Source organism: Tamandua tetradactyla, chromosome 3 (genome assembly GCF_023851605.1).
Source record: "Tamandua tetradactyla isolate mTamTet1 chromosome 3, mTamTet1.pri, whole genome shotgun sequence".
In the NCBI taxonomy this organism is placed as follows: Eukaryota; Metazoa; Chordata; class Mammalia; order Pilosa; family Myrmecophagidae; genus Tamandua; species Tamandua tetradactyla.
In genome coordinates this window covers 93158968-93177606 of record NC_135329.1, presented here as the reverse complement: position 1 = coordinate 93177606, position 18639 = coordinate 93158968, and the positions used below count along the sequence as shown (strand labels likewise).

Sequence of the window (18639 nt, the reverse complement as noted above, 5' to 3'; positions counted from 1 at the left end):
GGATTAGTATTTTATCTGTGAAAGGGTGCTAACATCTACTTTACCAGGGTTGCCGTGAAAATTAAATAAGGGAGGTACATAAAGCCCCTAGGGTACACAGCAGGTGTCCCAGCAACCAGCTGCCTACCTGAAACCCAGTGCATATGTGTTTGTCCTGAATCCAAATCTGGTGGCTGCAGGGAGTGCAAGAAGCGACCCTTGCTTTATCTGTCCTTCAGCTAACTGTGGCTTCCTCCTTCATGGCTGTCCTCACTGTCCAAGGGACTTCAGGCCCTAAACCGTTCTCTTTTCAGCCCTCATTTCTGTCTTTTTATTTCTCAGACATTGACGAACAGTGGACTTATCTTCCAAACTTGCAGTCTTACTCCCCTGGGAGAAAATGAGGCCACGGGCACTTATTCCATCCACTGGGTGGGGGATGGGGATGGGACGCAGGCAGAAGCCTTGCCGACCGAGGGGCACTGGGTGCGTGGCTTGGGCAGGGTCGTGCTTTAGGAAGGGCAGTCACCTGGAGCCACTGTTCAGACCCAGGACGTGAGAGGGTGGACACTGCCCCAGTGCCACTCTGCAAGCAAAGGGAATCACACGCTCCAGCCTTCAGTCTGAAAGGTGAGTCCTCAGGCTGCCAGTGATGCCCTGTCCTTGTCGCGTGGGCTATATCCCCTGCTTGGGGATGGGTGGTCGATGGGGCATGTGTTTCCAGAGCTCACTAAATGCCCTCACCACCCGAGCCAGGCCTATTGAGAAGCTAAAAAAAACAAAACAACAATAAAATAAACGAGCATCAAAAATAGTCAACGTGCCCACGCAAGAGGGGGTCCTGCTTTTGGAGAAAGTTCCATACCTCTCCAAGGCCTTCACCTGCAATGCTGCAGCACCCCAGTCTCGAGCCGGCCAGCACCTTTCACCCAGCACCCACTAAGGGCAGTCTGGGCTTTGGGGTGATAAATATGACAATGTTCTTCTGGCCCAGGGCACCCCAACCACTGAGCCCTGGGAATCTCCCTTTAAAAGTGGGGTGTCACAGTATGTGCTGTTGGAGAGTGTGCCGTGCTTTGCTGTCCAGCAGCCTCACGACAGCCCAGTGCAGGTGGAAAGGGCCTGTGCCTGCTTCATTTTGCAGGTGAGGTGTGTGGTCCCTCGGTTCCATCTCCGGGCCAGGCCCCTGTGTGTCTCTGCTGTCCTAGGCCGACCCATCTCCCCAAGGGCGGGTGAGCCTTGGTGACATAAGTGATATTAATCCCAGCAGGACCAGACTGGGCAGACAATACTCTGCCTGCCAGAAACATCGCTTGCTCTTTCCTCCCTTTGGATTTCCATGAAAACTTGAAGAATAAAAACAGAAGCAAAACCAGCCACCCAGGGGTGGAAGGTTGAATGGCTGTTGTTTAGGCAACATCAGCTCCTCACTGGATTTTATTTTTAAAATATTTTTATTGAGAAATCTTCACACACATACATTCCATACATGATATACAACTGATGGCTCACAATATCATCACATAGTTCTGTATTCATCACCATGATCATTTTTAGAACAATTGCATCATTCCAGAAAAAGAAATAAAAAAGAAAGAACTCATACATACCCCTTACTCCTCCTTCTCATTGACTGTTAGGATTTCCATCTACCCAATTCCTTGCTGGATTTTTATCCTCTCCCCTCGCAGAGCAAATTTTTGCTACAGCTGAACCTAAGGTGTAAGTTCCCTGGAGTCATCCCAAACCAGACAAGGCGCAGACACTGAGCTTCTAGGTGGCTGAGAGAAAGTGCAAGGAGAAAAGTGAAAGTGGGAACAGGTGGGCTTGAAGCCACCGGCTCCGTAGGGGAACATGTTTCTCCGTGCCGGCGGCAGAAAAGAGGACTTCATTGGCTGTGCCCGTGTTCTCAAGGTGGTTTGCATCCAGTTTAAAAGGCTGAAAAAAAAAAGATCTTTAGGTTTGGCGTCGCCCACAGCTGACTTCACGCGGCTCCACGGCCGTCACCACCATTTGTGTTCGGAAGGCGCCGCGGCGTGGGAAGATGCTGTGCTGGAGGGTACTGCGCTTGTGTCTTCACCTTGTCGTCAGCCTCTCTGCAGCCTCTGGGAGAGAAATTATACCTTAATACTTTTTTTTTTTTACATGAGCTCGCTTGAAAAGTATTTTTAAAATAGGGATATTATAGTAGTGGGTGTGGTTTACGTTACATCAGGGACAGGTCCGAACACCGTCTTGGGGCATGGTTTTGGTCTTGACTCTCATTTCCACATGAGGACGCAGTGATGTAAGGCCCTCACGTTAAATTACCTGGAAATGAATTTGCTCCGGTTGGTACAACCCTGGGATCCCCTCATGGGCAACCCCTCCCCTTTTGGATCCCATAGGGGCAGCCCTCCCACTGGGAGTGGGGGGCGGTGGCATGTGGCGGCCGGGGGGGCCGTGTGCAGTGGGATCCCTCCCAGGCCTTCCTGGGGCCAAGATGAGGCTGTCCCAGGGAGCTTGGTGCCTTCTGATGGGGAGCTTCATTTGCTCAGGGAAAGGGTTAGAAGGCGGGTGGCAAGCCCGCGGGGATCTTGGGTGGCGCATCCATGGGGTTTTCATTCAGCAGCAATCCTCCACCGGGCACTGGCTGCGGGGCTTGTGGAGGTGACTGCCAGGAAATGAAGAGGTGGCATGCGGTGCGAGGAATAGCCGGGTCCCCCTCTCAGCCCCAGCACTGCTGAGTGGGGAGCCCTTGGCAGGGCGCCTGCCTCCTCTGTTCTGAACTGGAGGTCTCCACTGCCTTCCCCCTCACCATGAAGACTGCGGAACCACGTGGGAAACCCTTGGTGTGATCCCTGGTGAAGGGAAGGGGCATTTGCTCTGTTGCCTCCTTGCCTGCCAGGGGCCCCTGGACCAGAGGGGAGATGGTGGTGCAGATGAGAGCAGAGGAAAGAGTGGAGAAAGCAAGGGGAGCCTTCACAGAGGACTCGGCATTGACCAAGCTTGAGAGACGAACAGGAATGTACCAAGTGCGGAATCAGGGATGGATGTGTCAGAACGAGGGACCCACAAAAGCCAGAGGGACTAAAGGGCTGGTGTGTTTGGGGCCCAGCAGGAGCTGTGATGTGGCTAGTGCTGGGTGATGGTGAGCCCAGGGGGCGGCGAGGCTGATAGGCCAAGCAGAGCTTAGACCGATCTTAAAAGCAGTTGGGTCAGAGGAGACTTTAAAAAATACACAATTGATGACTTATAAAGTCTATTAATAGGAATGCTTTCCTTGATTGAGGTTTTTTTAAAAAATATATTTATTGATAAAACAACATACAACACAAACATTCTTAACATACAAACAGTCCACACCTGGTGTACACTTGATTGAGATTTTAATACTCAGCCAATATGTGCAAAGCCCCCTTTTTCACTCCTTCCTTTAGGAAAAGACTCCTGGACAAGGGGAAGTTTGTTGTTGTTGTTTTGTTGGGCTTTTGCGTTGGCTGTTATGGAAAATGTCCAAGAATATGCAGAATTACAGGCTGAGTCTCAGAGGTGAGTTTTTAGGCAGAACATGCAGGTCAGATTTGTGTTTCCGGGGCTGGGTGGCAGCATGTGGGAGCCCCTTGAGGGAGCTGGACCGGAGGCCGGGAGAGATGTGAAGGGTGGGTGCCTTGTTTAGGCACATGCTGGTGAGGGAAGAGAAGAGAGTGAAGAGACGGGATTGAGTCTGGCAGTAGAAACCAAAAGGATCTCGTGCTAACCAAAGGTGGGTGATGAAGGGTGATGGGCTCAGCTGATTATATTCATCATGAGTGACTGCAGGGCAAGGGAAAGGCTTGGGTCAGGGGAGTAGTCCAACCGTGCCCTTGAAGCCTGCGTGGCTTCATTTTGGGGACTCACCATGCCTCAGCCACCTGGGTCATCTCCCAGCCCTTCCCTACATTGTGCTCTTTCTACCCCAGGGACTTTGCACATGTCACCCCCTCTATCTAGACTGCTTTGGTCCTCACACTTCACACCCATAGGGCCCCTCTTCCTTTAAGTCTCAGCTTAAAAGGCACCTTCAGAAGAGTATCTTTGCTCTCTCTCTCGTTTGTTTCCTTAATAACAGATCACAACATGCTGTTTTTTTGCCTATTTGATTGTTTTCATGTTTATTGTCTGAGGGACCCCACAGAACCTATGTGCCATGCAGGTCCACATGCGTGCATGAGGGATGGATGAACCAGTGGGCTGGATGGGGACATTGGCAGAGGGGCTTGGTGAGGGCCTGCAGTAAATGGGGAGTCTGGGGGGCTTCTCAGCATTATGAATGGCACTAGAGAGAGAGCCAGAGTCTCTGGATGCAGAGACCTGAGAGCTTGACGCTGATGCTTCAATTTTAAATGTATGGTTTTAACTAAGGTCAAGTTAATAAATATATTCTTGTGTCTGTTCTTCAACATATGGGGAGGGGGGCATGCATGTGTGTTAAGAATGTGCCAAAAAATCCATGGGAGCTTAATAAACTGAGAGGTGCAGGGGAGTTTGGAGGGGCTCCATTTGGGGCCTCCAGTGTTGTGGCTCCACGGAAAATACTGCGTGCAGATGTTTGCAGCTTTGGAAGGAGTCCCCGCCTGCTGTTTAATGTGTGCACACCCGATGAAGGCCTACTCTGTGCTCGGGAAGTTGCACACACTGTGCATGGCAGTTCCTTTAGAAATGCATCCAAGAAGCATTTCCTCTGTGCAGAAACCTTCCCTAGCTCCCATTCTCCTCGGCACTCAATTGCAGTTCCTCTCTGTGGCTTTCAGCCCTGCACCGCTCCACCCCTGCCCATGGCTCCACCCTTGCTCAGGCTTCACCTTGCCCAGGGTTCCTCCTGTCTCCAACATGCCTCAATCCTTAAGGCCTTTTTTAAGGCCTCTTCCACACAGCCTCCCCTGATTGCCCCACTTCCTAGGCATCCAGCTCTCAACTCCCCGGTGCTTCTGGCTGTTCCTCCCCATGTTGTCTTATCTTGTCTATTGCCATTTCATTTGTATTCGTCTTGTGCTCTTCTAAGGAAGGGATAGTTTCTTCGCATCTTCTGGATTCTTAGCTCAAGTGTAGGCCCTTAAAAGTGCGTATGGGCTGATTAATTGATTGATAAGATTGGTGGGTAATTGATAAAGTGCTATTATACACCAAGCTTAAAAAACAAGGCGATCTCATTTCAGAGATGGCTGGGGCTGGGGTAGGGGGAGTGACTTAGACCAGCCACAGATTATAGCAGTCTGCAAACACCTGCGGGACCTGGGAGCAGCTTTGATGCCACTAGGCAAGACCCCTCTGGCCCTTTGCTCCCTAGAGGATGTTGTGAAGCAAATTGAGGTGCTAAAGCTAAAAGCATGTAGAACATGTTGGAAGCTATGGTTCTTATCAGGTTTTTGATGATGGGGAGAACAGACCTCTGAAGCAGGCCGTCCTACCACCTTTGCATGACTACATTCTGTGTGCATGTGCATGTGTGTATATTTTGTGACATTTATGCAGACTCACACCCAGGCCACGCAGTTACAGATGCTGCTGCTGTTTCCTCTGAGACTGAGCAATTCTATCCACCGCCAACTGCTTTGTTGAATGGGTAATCCTGGCAACTGCCAGACTTATTGCTACCTTCACCTCTACCAGTTGGTTAGCTCCATTAGGTGCTAATGGTTAGGTGCATTACCTGGTCCCAGCCACCCTGGTACTGCTGGCTTCGGGCCATTAAGGCCTCTCAGGTAATGTCCCTCGCAGGTGTAATATCTAGTTCTCCCTCCTACCTTGAGGCTAGACCACACCTAAGCTGATCCAAATAGCCAAGGATCAGACTTGGTACAACCTCCTCTGGAGAGGCCTCCCCCAGGTAACTTGTTCCAGCATTCAGCAAGCCCTTCCATCGAAGCACCTGATGCTTCCTTGCCTTGACTCTTGCCAGTACTTATCCCCAGAGGGATTTTGGAGGCCCACTTCTTGAATATCTGCCGGTGTGTCTGGGAAATCGCATGTCTGCCATCCTGGCTACAAGGCAGAGTGATCTAGCAACTCAGGGGGCACGTGGGGTACAGGGAGATTTTGCCACTTGATCTTGGGTCTTGGGGTATGGAAGGGGACAGCAGGGATGGTGTTATTTGTGAGCTAAAACTGAGTTCTCAGCTCTGTCGTGCCACAGCCTTGCTTGTGGACGGTGGGTCTGGCCCAGAATTCCGGTGAGCACATGCTCTCATTCTAGAAGAAACATCTGAAGTTTCAGCAGGAAGAAACAAGGACAGGACAGGAGGACTGAAACCAGCATTGGATTTGATTGCATGAATTCATTGCATTTCTTCATTTATTTGTTCAGCACATTCTTATTGAGACAGCACCACGTGCCTTGCAATGTGCCAAGGGAGAAATTGGAACCAACAGGTCCCAGGTTCCTTTGGCTGGCTGGGAGTGATCCCAGCCCATTCTGCAGACCCAGGGGAGGGAGTGGGGAGGCGGCAGCAAAGCCTGTGCAGTCGCCCGATGTGCTTTGAGCATATTTGCAAAGCCTCCCTAGTGCCTCTTGGCTGTCCTGAACCCTTCAGTGGACTGCTGGAACAGGTGCTGCCCCTTTGGCTCCTCTTCCTTCCTACCCCGTGAGGTTCCGCCAGGGCATCCATGGCCAGCTCATACTCACAGCCCAGAGTTGAGCGGGTGCCCAGGGACGATGTGCTGATGGTGCACAGGACCAGCCCTGCCCCAGCCCCAACTCTGTCCCCGAGTGTGTCCCCCTGGGGCCTCACACCCAGGCCGGCACCTCCATGGAGTGGGCTGATATTCTCATCTTAGAGATGAGGCTGGTGGGGCCCCCGACTCCACACAGGGAACTCTGAGCCGGATTCCTCCTGAGCAGAGGAATCACTGTTTCCCCATCTGCAGAATGGGAATAATGATGGATTTGCAGTAAGGATTCAACGAGATATGAAGCAACATGTCCCCACCCAACCTTGGTTGATGATTCAGGAGCCCATGGGCTGGGGCTGAGGCCAGCACTCGGTTTTGCACGCAGTTGGCAGTTGTCATTGACAGAGGATATGTCAAAAAAAAGAAAGAAAGAAAAGGAAAGCTTTGCTTTTTACGCAGAACCTGGAATTGGAACCAGTCTCCACTGGTTGGCGTATTTCTCGGACTCAGTTGTAAACACCTGCTGCAGACAGCCGTGCCCCCGGGGCCCTGTGCATGGACCTTTCTGCGGGTGCAGCCGCCGCCTGCACAGGGCTGCTGCTTTGTGCGGGTGGCGGTTGAATGCAAGGCTTCGAGGGACGTGCCCGAAGAGGCACAGGGGTGTGGGCTCCTCTGCCAAGGTCCTCCTCCGTCAGCCTGGGGCCTGGTGGAGAGGCGGGAGGCACACCCCCAGGCACTTCCATGCCTCACGTAGACGAGTGATGCAGGGAGCCAGGGCCCAAGGCCTGGGGCAGACCAGGGAGGAGGTTGGATGCGGGGGTCTGGGTGCGAGCAGCACCCACGGAGTGATCTCGTTACCAACACGCTTTCTCGCTCTGCTCAGCGCTGCTGCAGGGGCAGCTTCATTTCTGAGTGTAGATCCCCCCCGACGGTTCCCGGGGGCCAAGGACCACTTCCCTTTTTATTTGGAAGTTGTCTCCAAAAGTGAAGTCACCTTTGAGCTGGATCTCAACCTTTCTCTGATCCTGGACCCATAATCTCCTGGAGGTCCTCTGAAATCTTAAGCGTCACCCACCCCGTGGGAAGTGGGGTCTGGGAGGGGCTTCAGGGCGAGGCAGGCAGGGGATGGCCATTTTGGAGCCCTTCTTGGTGTTGGCCCAGGAACCTGTTCTGCATCCCTCAATTATGTTTTAATATCTATCTATTCACATTCACCCCACAATTACTTAAACACCGTTAATTAGGTTACATGCAAACATACACACACACACTCAGCTTAACTACAATTGAAAACACCAAATTCCAGCTGACGCGAAGCCGGCAGCCCAGCCTTTCTTCCGGCTGAACAGAGGGACCCATTATGCCGGAATATTATTTTCTCATGGTTTGGAGCCATGACGTCAGCCTTGATGTAATAACATTGCTTAACTTCAGAGGGGTATTTATTTCAGTTTGCAGTTTGGATAGTTTAGTTGTTCGCCTGGGATTGAGCAAAACGTGGACAAAGGCCCTAGAGTTTGAAATGGACCATTTTGCCATCCCCTTTCTTCCCTTCCCGAAAACATGTCACATTTCAGGGATCGTTCTTCTCTCCCGGCAAAGGTGGTGAGACTTTGGAGGCTGTTTTATTTGCTTTCTGAGGGGGTTAGACAATGCAGTATTGACAAACTGGCTGGGGAGGAGGTGGAGGTGGTGAACGAGCCCCCAAACCCAGTAAGGGATCTAGGAATTCCACCGGCAGCTGCTGTGTGGACAGACTGCAATCTCATCACTCTTGCTCCACAAACTCAGTTCTGGTCCTAATCAAGCACATTTAGGCCAAGTGGGCAGACCTGGAAGGGGCTTTGCATTTGGTGGCCCTTGGCCAAGCCCGAGCCCAGGGGCCAGGTCCCTGCTTGAGAGCTCTTACGTGCCCAAGAGGGTTCTGTGGAGACTTGTCATCATTCTCTTCTGAGCCCCGAGCCTTGGCGGATGCACAGGGGCAGAAAGGGCCATGAGCCTGGAGTGACATCTCTGTCGGAATGCAAGCAGACCGGAATCTGCAGATTATTTCCAATGTCCTCTCCAGTGTTGGTATAACCCCTATAGCTGGGTGAGGGGTGTGTGGGGCTCCCCGTATTGTCTTCTCTATTCTTGAGGGTGCTTGGAAATTTCCATAGTAAAATTAGACCCCAGCCTTATTTGGAGTATGCTTAGGATGGGGTGGGAGGTGCAGAGTTCAGACAAGCACAGACTACCTGCAGATACCATAGATTAAGCCAGTTCCGAAGGTGTCTGGGGTCAGAGGAGTGTTGGTGAAGCAGGGTTTAAGATAAACTGGCTCCCTGCTAATCCCTTCACAGAAGTGAGACGAGAGTTAAAATGTTTTTACTCAAAGGAATTCTTTTGGGTCTCTGGGCATGAGGCAAAGGAGACTGCATGATTGGCCTGAAATCCCAAGGGCTTGCAGGGAGCTGGCAGGCCTTGAGCTGCCTTCTGCCACAGCTGGGGTGGGAGGTTGGGGGAAGGTTGAAGTTGCAAAACCCATCCGTGCCCCTGCAGCAGGGAGGGCACCTAGCTACTGGGTCCCGCGGTGGTTCTGGGTACCTCGACTGATGGGCCTGAACAGCAGACTTCCTCCCAGGCCACTGGGTCTAATCCTTGGCCCTGCATTAGCACCACCTGGGAAGCTTCTGGCATTTCCCCAGGAGGTCTCCGTGCTAATACATCAGAGTCTCTGGGGGCAGGGCCTGCAGCTATCTAAGCTTCCCTGGGTTTCAAGTGGGTAGCCAGGGACCATGCTTGGCAGTTTGTCCTTGGTTGTGGCTCTGTCCACTCAGCAGGGCTGAGGGACAGGGCAGAGTCTTTCCACAGAGCTCTTATATTGTATTAAATTGCATTAAACATAATTGCAAATAAATGTGGGTTAAGTTACATAACTTTGATGTCGTGTTTCTCCAACAAGTTAATTTGTCCATCCGTGACACAAGAGTTCCCATCAGTGCAGAAACAATTGCTCTGACGAGCGAGGGGTGATGAGCTGTCCAGGCTGTTGAGGTAGGGACACCTCAGCTGGGGCAGGAGGACACAAGGAGGAAAGACTCTAGAAGGCAGTGGCTTCCGTATTTTTTTTTTTTAAACATAACAACATACAAACATGAAAATTCTTACCATCTGATCATTCCATTCTTGGTATATAATCAATAACTCACAACATCATCACATAGTTGTATATTCATCACCATGATCATTTCTTCGACCATTTGCATCAATTCCAAAAAAGAAATGAAAAGAAAAAAATTCGTACAAACCATACCCCTTACCCCGCCCTCTCACTGACTGCTAGTATTTCCATCTACCCATTATATTTTAACCCTTGTTTCCCCTATTTTTTTCTATTTCCATTACCACTCCCTGTCATTGATCACTAGCATTTCAATCTACTAAATTTATTTTAATATTTGTTCCCCCCATTATTGATTTATTCTGTATTTTTTTGAGCTTACACTCAGCGTAACAAATCCACTTGACACAACGTGGTGCGCACATGCATACCAATATACAAGCACAGACACCACTGATACCAGTGTTGCACCAAAGTACTTACCTTTTTTTTTAAAATATGGAACGCTTCACGAATTTGCGTGTCATCCTTGCTCAGGGGCCATGCTAATCTTCTCTGTATCGTTCCAATTTTAGTATATGTGCTGCCGAAGCAAGCACAGTGCTTACCTTTTTATGTGTGATTTTTCTATTCTCCTCTGGTTTTTTTTTTGCATTAAAACAAACAAATAAACACAGATTCTAATTCACTAAATTGAATTTGTGGCCCACCTGTGCTTGACGACCTGCAGTTTGCAAACCTCTACCGTAGGCAGTTAGAAAACTCGTTCTGGGACCCAAACGCTGCCTTCCCCTCCACCGAGTGCTGCCCGTGGGGGGCTTTATCCTGTTTCTCCCACTGTGTGTGTGTGTGTGTGTGAGCGTTTCTATAAACAAGGGAAAACAAACTGAAACCCTGGCCCACTCACCCTTGAAGAGCCCCTTTCCTCCTGTCATGCCCAGAAATTGGCATGGTGCTTGGGGTCTCCCAGCCCTGCAGTGACCCCTCCAGGGAAACAGGGGTCCGCCCGCCGGCGACCTTAGCCATGACCGTGTGACCCTCCGGTCCCTGTTCTGAGCTCTGACCTACTTTGGTCACACGCCATCAGGGCCCGGGGTCCTGCTCAGTCACCTGCAATGACTTGAGCTCTTGGGTTCGACGGTGGAGGACCCAATAGCCCCTGCCTCAATTCGCTGCTTTCCTCTACAGCCAAACTGCTGGGAAGGAATTTCTAGCTGTCCACCTTCTCATCAGCCGTTCTTCCCTCCTCCCCACCGAAAAGGCTCCTGGTTCCTGTGACTGTCCCTAACAATCTCCACGTCGCCACATCCCTGGGTGGGCGCTCTGCTCAGCCCATCCTTGCCTGCTCGCAGCAGGGCATTTATTTTTTTTAAGTAAGCATTTCTGCGACAGGAGATGAGTTCCTATGAACTGTGGCTGTGTTTCTCTCCCTTTCCTTGTTCCCACTACACTCCCTCCCTCCCTTCCTTCTTGAGAGTTCAGGGTTTATGAGGGAGGCAGTAGGAGCATGGGATTTAAAGTTAGTCAAATGTGTAATGGAATTTCCAACAATTTATTTATCTTTCTAATGTCTCAATGTTCTTGTCTGTAAAATGGAGGTCACACCATTTATTGCAGAGAAGTCACAATGATGTTGAAATGAGATGAGTTCACCAACAAACAGTAGGTTCTCAATGATGGCATGTGCCCTCTGGCTCCCTCTCCCCCTCTTTTGCTGGGGCTCCTTTCCAGCCTCCTTTGCTACCTCTGGAACCAGAAGGTTGAAGTGCCCCATGGTGAAGCCCTTGGCCCTCTTCTCTCCACCATCGGCACCCTAACCCCTGGGGAACATGTGGAGTCAAAGCACAGGTTTGCAGTAACTTCTATATGCTGGTGACCCCAACATTTGTCTCACCTCTGCCCTGAACTCCAGACTCGTGTCTTGGGCAGCTCTACTTGCTGCTTAATGGGCCTCTCAAATGTAGTACCTGCAAACAGAACTGTCACTGCTGCCTGCTACCCTCCCTATTGTGTCTTCTTAGCGGCTCAGCCTACAAACACGGGATGCATCTTCTTGATCCCCTCGTTGCCTTATATCCCACACCCAAATGCATCGGCACAGGCTCCAAAACAGTGACCATGTCTCCACGCCTCCAAACCACTCTCTACATCTCTGCTGCTGAAATCCTCGCCCGACCACCGTCATCTCACCTGGATTGTTGCAGCAGCCACAGAGCTCATCTCCCTACTTTCGCTCTTTCATGTTGATACTCTTTTCTTCTGGTGTAAATCAGGTCATGCTAGCACTTAATAAAACCCTCTATAACCTTCCCACTGCACTTAGAACAAAACCTAACTTCTTGCCATGCCTTGTGTGTCCATTCAATATGTGCTCTGTGTTTCTTACTTTCTCATTGAACACTTGAGAAGCAGTGAAGTACCCAGCTAAATGTCTATATTTCCTAGCCTACTTAAATTCGCAGTGGCAAATAAGAAAAAAGGAGAGTTGTTGAATAGGGCTTCTGGAATTGCTCATTATTTAAAGGGAGCTGACTCAGCTATTAGGTGGTGAGGTTTTCTTCTTCCATTTTTCCTCTTTTCTACTTCTTTAAATGGTGATGCAATCCAAAGTGCTCCAGCAGCCATCTTGTGATCCTGAAGCAATCTTGATTGTGGAAATTTCATGATAAGAGAGACAGAAAGAACCAGGTTCTCTGATGACCAGGGAACCAAGCACGCCAGGCCCAGACTTCCTAATTCTGGGCTATTTGCAAACCACTGATTGAAACCATTTCTAATCCTGAGGACTAAAACTTGCAAAACTCATCTGGCCTTTACCTTTCCTTTCTCCTTCAACCATTCTCCCTTGCTTTGCCACATTCCAAACACACTGGCTTTCTTTCTGCTTCTTGAATATTCTAAATTCAGTCCCATTCTCAGAGCCCTTCTCAGATATCTCTGTAACTGCTTCCTTTTATCCTTTGATCTCACTTCTTCAGAGAAGCCTTTTCTGTCCTTCCCACTTACCTCCTTTTTTAAAAAGTAAAAAGTGTTTACTTTTAAAAACATATTTATTGTTCATTTTCCCCCTAGTTTGTAAATTCCCCAAGGACAGAGCTTTTGTCTGTCTGGTTCACTGCTATAGCTCTATGCCTGGCATACAATAGGTCCTTAATAAATATTTGTTAAATAAATGAACGGAATGAGATGAATTTTCAGCGCCCCCCCCCCCCTTTTTAAAAAGAAATTTGTTTCGGGTGTCGCCATGCATCATAGAATCTTTCCCAGGATTCTGAAAATAGTTCTGCAAACATCTGTGGCTCACCCATGACCTATTGGGCTTCATGACAACTGTAGGGTTGTGAATGTCACCACTCCTTATCCTCCAGAAGGGCAGAGTCTAGTGGGAAAGGCACATGTCATAGCTCATCTATTGAGTAAAATATTGAGGCACTGTGTTGGGGCTTTATGCAAGCTTCCAGGAGGGCAGAAAGGACAAGCTGGTGGGTTCTCTGGTCTTGTTGGAGTTGGGGAGCTGGTTAGGAGAGGTTTTCAGGAGGCAGGGATGCTTGAGGCATGTTTGGATAGAGTGTTTTCCTGGCACACAAAGATCAGGGGAGGGGCACTGCAAGGCTGAGCAAATAGCATAAATAAAGAAATAGAAATAAGAAATGTGTAGGTTGACCAGCTGTCCCCTACAACTTACGGGCCTGTCCTTAACTGTCGATCTGGGACTGTTCCAATTTTACTACTGAAAGTTCCATGTCCTGGGAAACCCTATAGCCTCAAGGAAAGGGGGACAGTTGGTCATCTTAAAGATAGATGGCTTGTCAGGGTCACTGAAAGCAGCTCTCAGCAGCTGGGGGAGAGAGTGGGAGCAAGTGAGCTGCTGGGGGTGATCTTTTCATCTACAAGCCAGAGAAGAGGCAAGGCTAGCTGATGAGAAGACTTGCAGGTATCCTGAGGAACTTGAACTTTTTCTTGGACAGTGGAGAATCATTGAAAAAATTGCAGGATGGAGTGAGGTAGTAGCAAATGAAGCACTCATTCATTGAAGACCTGCTCTTCTTACTGTGACAATCAGGAGTGACAGTTCCACAGACTGTGCGTCTGTGCAGTGAGCGTGGCCCCCAAAAGCAGCACATCTTGTCCCTCTCTTGCCCCCCACATGGGCTGACACTATCAGTGGGTCTGCGGAGAGTCACCCCAGCGTCTTCTCGGTGGCTCCTTTGGGACCTCTGACAGAGAAGCTGGTAGCTTCCTCCTTCTGACCACACTTCCCTTCTGTTCCCAGAGAAAGTCATTGCAGGGCAATTTGGGGACTGTTTCCTTTCTTGTGGAGGCAGGAAAAGCAAGTGGGCCTCGGTAAGTTCCCAACTTTCCTGCCCAATGAGTCGATGGGAGGGGCCAGGGGGCGGCGGCCCTAAGGCCTGGCCTGACCTTGGACATGCCCAGGTAACATGCAGCCCCTGTACTAGAATCTGCCATCTCTTCCTTCTCCCTCACTGCCTCCTGCAACCACTCGCAAGCCTCTGTGAATTATGCTTCCTAGATTTCTCCTGAAGTCAGTAGTGAATGTTTATAGGCAGGAAGGGCCCGAAATACGAGTTTGCCTACCTCTTAATTTTACTGGCAGGAGCATTCCAAGATTGGTGACTATGTTCCTGGATTTTGGTACCTCAGTCAAATACCTACACATACACATACACCACTCACATATCCAACATACAACACCCAACACACACACACCTAACACACACACACCACTCACACACCCAAAATACACACCCAACACCACCCAACACACACACAATACTCACAAACTCAAAACATGAACACAATATTCACACACCCACCACGCACATCCAACACACACACATCCAACACCAATCAACACACACATATACTCACATACCCAATACACACACACATCATTCACATACCCAACACACCCAACACACAACACTCACACACTAACACGCACATCTAATAGCCACACACCCAACACCAAACAACACATACACACACCACTTACATACCCAATACATACATACAACATACACATCCAACACACTCAACACTCACACACCCCAAACACACACACAACATTCACATACCCAATACACACACCCATCACTCACATACCCAACACACACACCTCAATGCACACTCCCAACACAGACATCCAACACTCACCCAACACTCAGAAACCTCAACAAACACACCCAACACACACACCAACACACACCCAACACACAACACTCACAAACCTCAACAAACACACCCAACAATACATATCTCAACATATCTATACCTAATACACACACACAGCACTCACAAACCTGAACACACGCATACCACACACACCTCAACACACACACATACCCAACAGGCACACACCCATTCTTTGAATTCAGTTCCTGAACTGGCTCTCTCAACCCACCCCCATCTCAGATGCCCCAGTTAATGGCCAGGCTTCAGTATGGCCTCACTTCCATTCCTCCCTGGTGCCTTGCTCTGCAGTGTAGCCTGGGACTGACCTTCCACCAGGGAACCACGGCCATGCTGCCTGCTTTGCACATGCTTCTGAACATCAGCCATCCTTTGGCTCCCACTTTGGGGGCTTCCCAGCTGAAGAGAACCCCCCTTGGGTCTTGCAGCTTTGGGATCCCTGTTGCCCTAAAACAGCAGGTGGGTGAGTCCTGCTGCATCCTTGCTGTCCCCCTCTCCTTGCAACATGCTCATCTGGGGACATTTGCCTCCTGCAGCCCATCCCCACCTCCTGCCCCAGGTCGCCTGCTGTAGGACCCTCTCCTGGACCTCCCTCAGGCCATCTGCTGCCCTTCACCTCCTTGCCTCCTGGTTCCTGCTGTTCCCCAGCTTGTTATCAGCTAACATTACATTTGACTGCAAATAAAAGAAAGTCCAAAATAACAGCAGTGGAGACACCCAAGGTTTTCTTCTCTCAAGTAAGAGCAGAGCAGAGGAAGGAGCTCAGGGCTGGCAGGTCAACTGCGGAGTCACCACGACCCAGCTCCGGCCTCTGCGCGCCGCCTGAGGGGAGTCTGCCGTCTGCAGGCCCTCGCCAGGTGCCCCTCCCTGGCCCTGATTGGCGCTGCCTCCCTCCTGCGGGGTTGCTCCGACCCTCCGGCCTGCCCCATGAAGCTGTCCTCTAAGTTCACCTCTTCCCTCCAGCCTCTGCAAATCCCACAGTGTGGGGGAAGCAAGGGGCTCTGCTCCTGACCCCTGCCTTCAGGTGAGGCTGGGAGCTCGCTGTGGGGCCACCCAGCCCTCCCTGCTAATCGGCCAAAGGCGGGACAGGGCCTGCAGCCCGGTCACCACCTGGAGTTTCTCTATGGTGCTTTGCAAGATGAAGAAAAGAAAAGAACAGTTTTGAGCACTAGATGCATGTATCTAGAAGGGTAGGAGGTCATGCTGAGGGGCTGGAACCTGGAACATGCCCTCGAGGTTGGAAGGGTTGGTTACCCCCAAAAAGCACAGGATAAATGAATGTGTCCGAGACTGGGCACTGATTTAAAGTATAAAGGAGTCTTGTGTAGCCCAACTCAGGTAAATCACAGTTTTATGCCATTATTTAAAGACACAAACAATACCTTCAAGAGGTTTTATACAAATGTGTATCCTTGCCCTCTTCTGGCCAGTAGCAGTGAAAATTAGCCAGTGTTTTTTTTTTTTTTTTTTTTTTAACTTTTTTTATTGTATAGTGTAACATATATACAAAGCAAAGAAATAAAAAAGCAATAGTTTTCAAAGCACTCTTCAACAAGTGGTTACAGGACAGATCCCAGAGTTTGTCATGGGTTGCCATATGATCCTCTCAGATTTTTACTTCTAGCTGTTCAGAATATAGGAGGCTAGAAGGCGCAAATTTTTTTTTATCACTACAATCGACTATTTTTCCTTCTTTTTTGGTGAAAAATAACATATATACAAAAAAACCTATAAATTTCAAAGCACAGCACTACAATTAGTTGTAGAACATATTTCAGACTTTGACATGGGTTACAATTTCACAATTTTAGGGTTTTACTTCTAGCTGCTCTAAAATACTGGAGATTAAAAGAGTTATCAATTTAATGATTCAGCATTCATATTCATTTGTTAAATCCTATCTTCTCTGTATAACTCCACCATCACCTTTGATCTTTCCATCCTCTCTTTAGGGGTGTTTGGGCTATGGCAATTCTAAATTTTTGATATTGGAAGGGTCTGTCACTTTAATGGGGTAGGGAGATGGAACTATCTGATGTTCTGGAGAGGCTGGATTTATCTGGACCAGGGATGGCCAGTGTTTTAAGGTCTCGGTCCCTGATGAAAAAAGGCACCAGCAGGTTCTTTTTATTTTTTAATGGTGCTCCTTGCTCTGTGCTGCTATTTCCAAGTCAGTAGGAAGCTGGGGGTATGAGAAGCTTTAGATACTCCAGGAGAGCAAAATGAGCATTTCATGGTTTGTACTTCTTCTTCCTAAGCAAACTTTTATTTTCTCTTTTCCTTCCCCTTTCCCCCCATTTTTTTTTATGGAAAGGAGTATTAGATGGAATCCTCAAATCTCTGTCCTGAGACCAGTTTGCCTCGAAAGCCCCCAGGGCAGCCGGCCTGGCTGGCAGCCGAAGGCCTGAGCAGGCCGCCTGTGGGTTTGGGCTCCGCTCAGCTTCTATTGGCCGTGGACTGACTCTGGGAATCTTTTACCAACTTAGAGAGTGGCTGCACAATAGGTGTTTGTCCTTCAGTAGGCCAGAACTAAAACACTTTACCCCCTTCACAGTGGGGTCTCCTAATTAGATATAAATACATTTATCCACCAGGCAAAAATCTGATCCTTTTCTTTTCATTCATTTCTTTTTTCCCCCAGCACTTCAACCCATCACCTAATGTATGGGAAAGGGAAGGCACTGAAAGAATTGAATGGGTGAGAAATGCCCCCTTTCTCAGATTAGCACCTGACTCACTCAGGCCTGGGGAGGGAGAAGGGTGGGGGGGGGGAATGGCAGGAGGTGGGGGTGGGGAAAGAGAGGGCAGACCAGTGTGAACAGGTGCCCCGCCCACGGCCCGCCCCGAGGCTGCTGGGGGGCTGGGCCCAAGCGAAAGGGGCTGAACAACTGAGAGGACGGGAAATTAGCCCAGCTTTATGAGCCACTCAATAGGCCCGGGCTGGGAAGGAGATTAAGCTTGTAATGGCTCTGGGTTTTTTTCTTTTTTTTTTCTTTTTTTTCTTTTTCTGCAGCCACAGTGGGTCCCCCCGCGGAGTTCCCTTCAATGGTAAGACTGAGACCGTTTTACTGACTGCGAAAATTCAATTAGTCTTATGTAAGGAAGGGGAGAAGTTGTGTGAAATGGAACATGAGGGAGGCTCTCTTTCTGAGCTACTTTGCAGTGGGAGTTTCCCAGGTATTGATTTATCTGGACGTGCGCGGACAATTCACGAAGACGCACAGCTGGGGGTGCCTGGACAATAGGGAGCGGGGATCTTCAGCTTTCACTGACATAAATTGGACTAACAAGCTCCTTGGTTTTGTTTAAAAAAGGAGAACGTCTGGCCTGTATCCATCCGTAAGAGCCATTTCCCTGTCCTCTCATGCGTCGGCTTTGCGTTTTCCGTTGACCGTGGCTCTTTAGATAGTCAGGTTGCTTCTTGTCCTCTTAGGAGTAGGGTACAAAGGTCAGCTCTGAAGTTCAAGAACCAGCGAGGAATGCTAGTTTGGGCCTTGAACCCAGCTGTTCCCAAAGTGGACCCAGCTGGTATTGGAGAGCCACGGCACAGCAACCTTAGAAATGCTTGACTAGCCCCTTTGTTGGTTGCAAAATCACCAGCCCATTGGGTTCTTGGCCACAGATGGACATCTGAGAGCCTTACACAGGAGACCCACAGCAGAAATGGAGGGGTGGGTGTCCTTAACTTTTCTTTCTCAGCCCCTACCTCCCATTAG

General features: G+C 49.6%; 1 non-coding gene across 1 annotated transcript; it reads right to left on the bottom strand.

Moving 5' to 3' along the window:
* Positions 1-10204: 10204 nt before the first annotated feature.
* On the bottom strand, positions 10205-10311 carry LOC143678367 (U6 spliceosomal RNA). Its single transcript, XR_013173180.1, has one exon. It is a non-coding gene; the product is annotated as a U6 spliceosomal RNA (small nuclear RNA).
* Positions 10312-18639: the final 8328 nt, after the last annotated feature.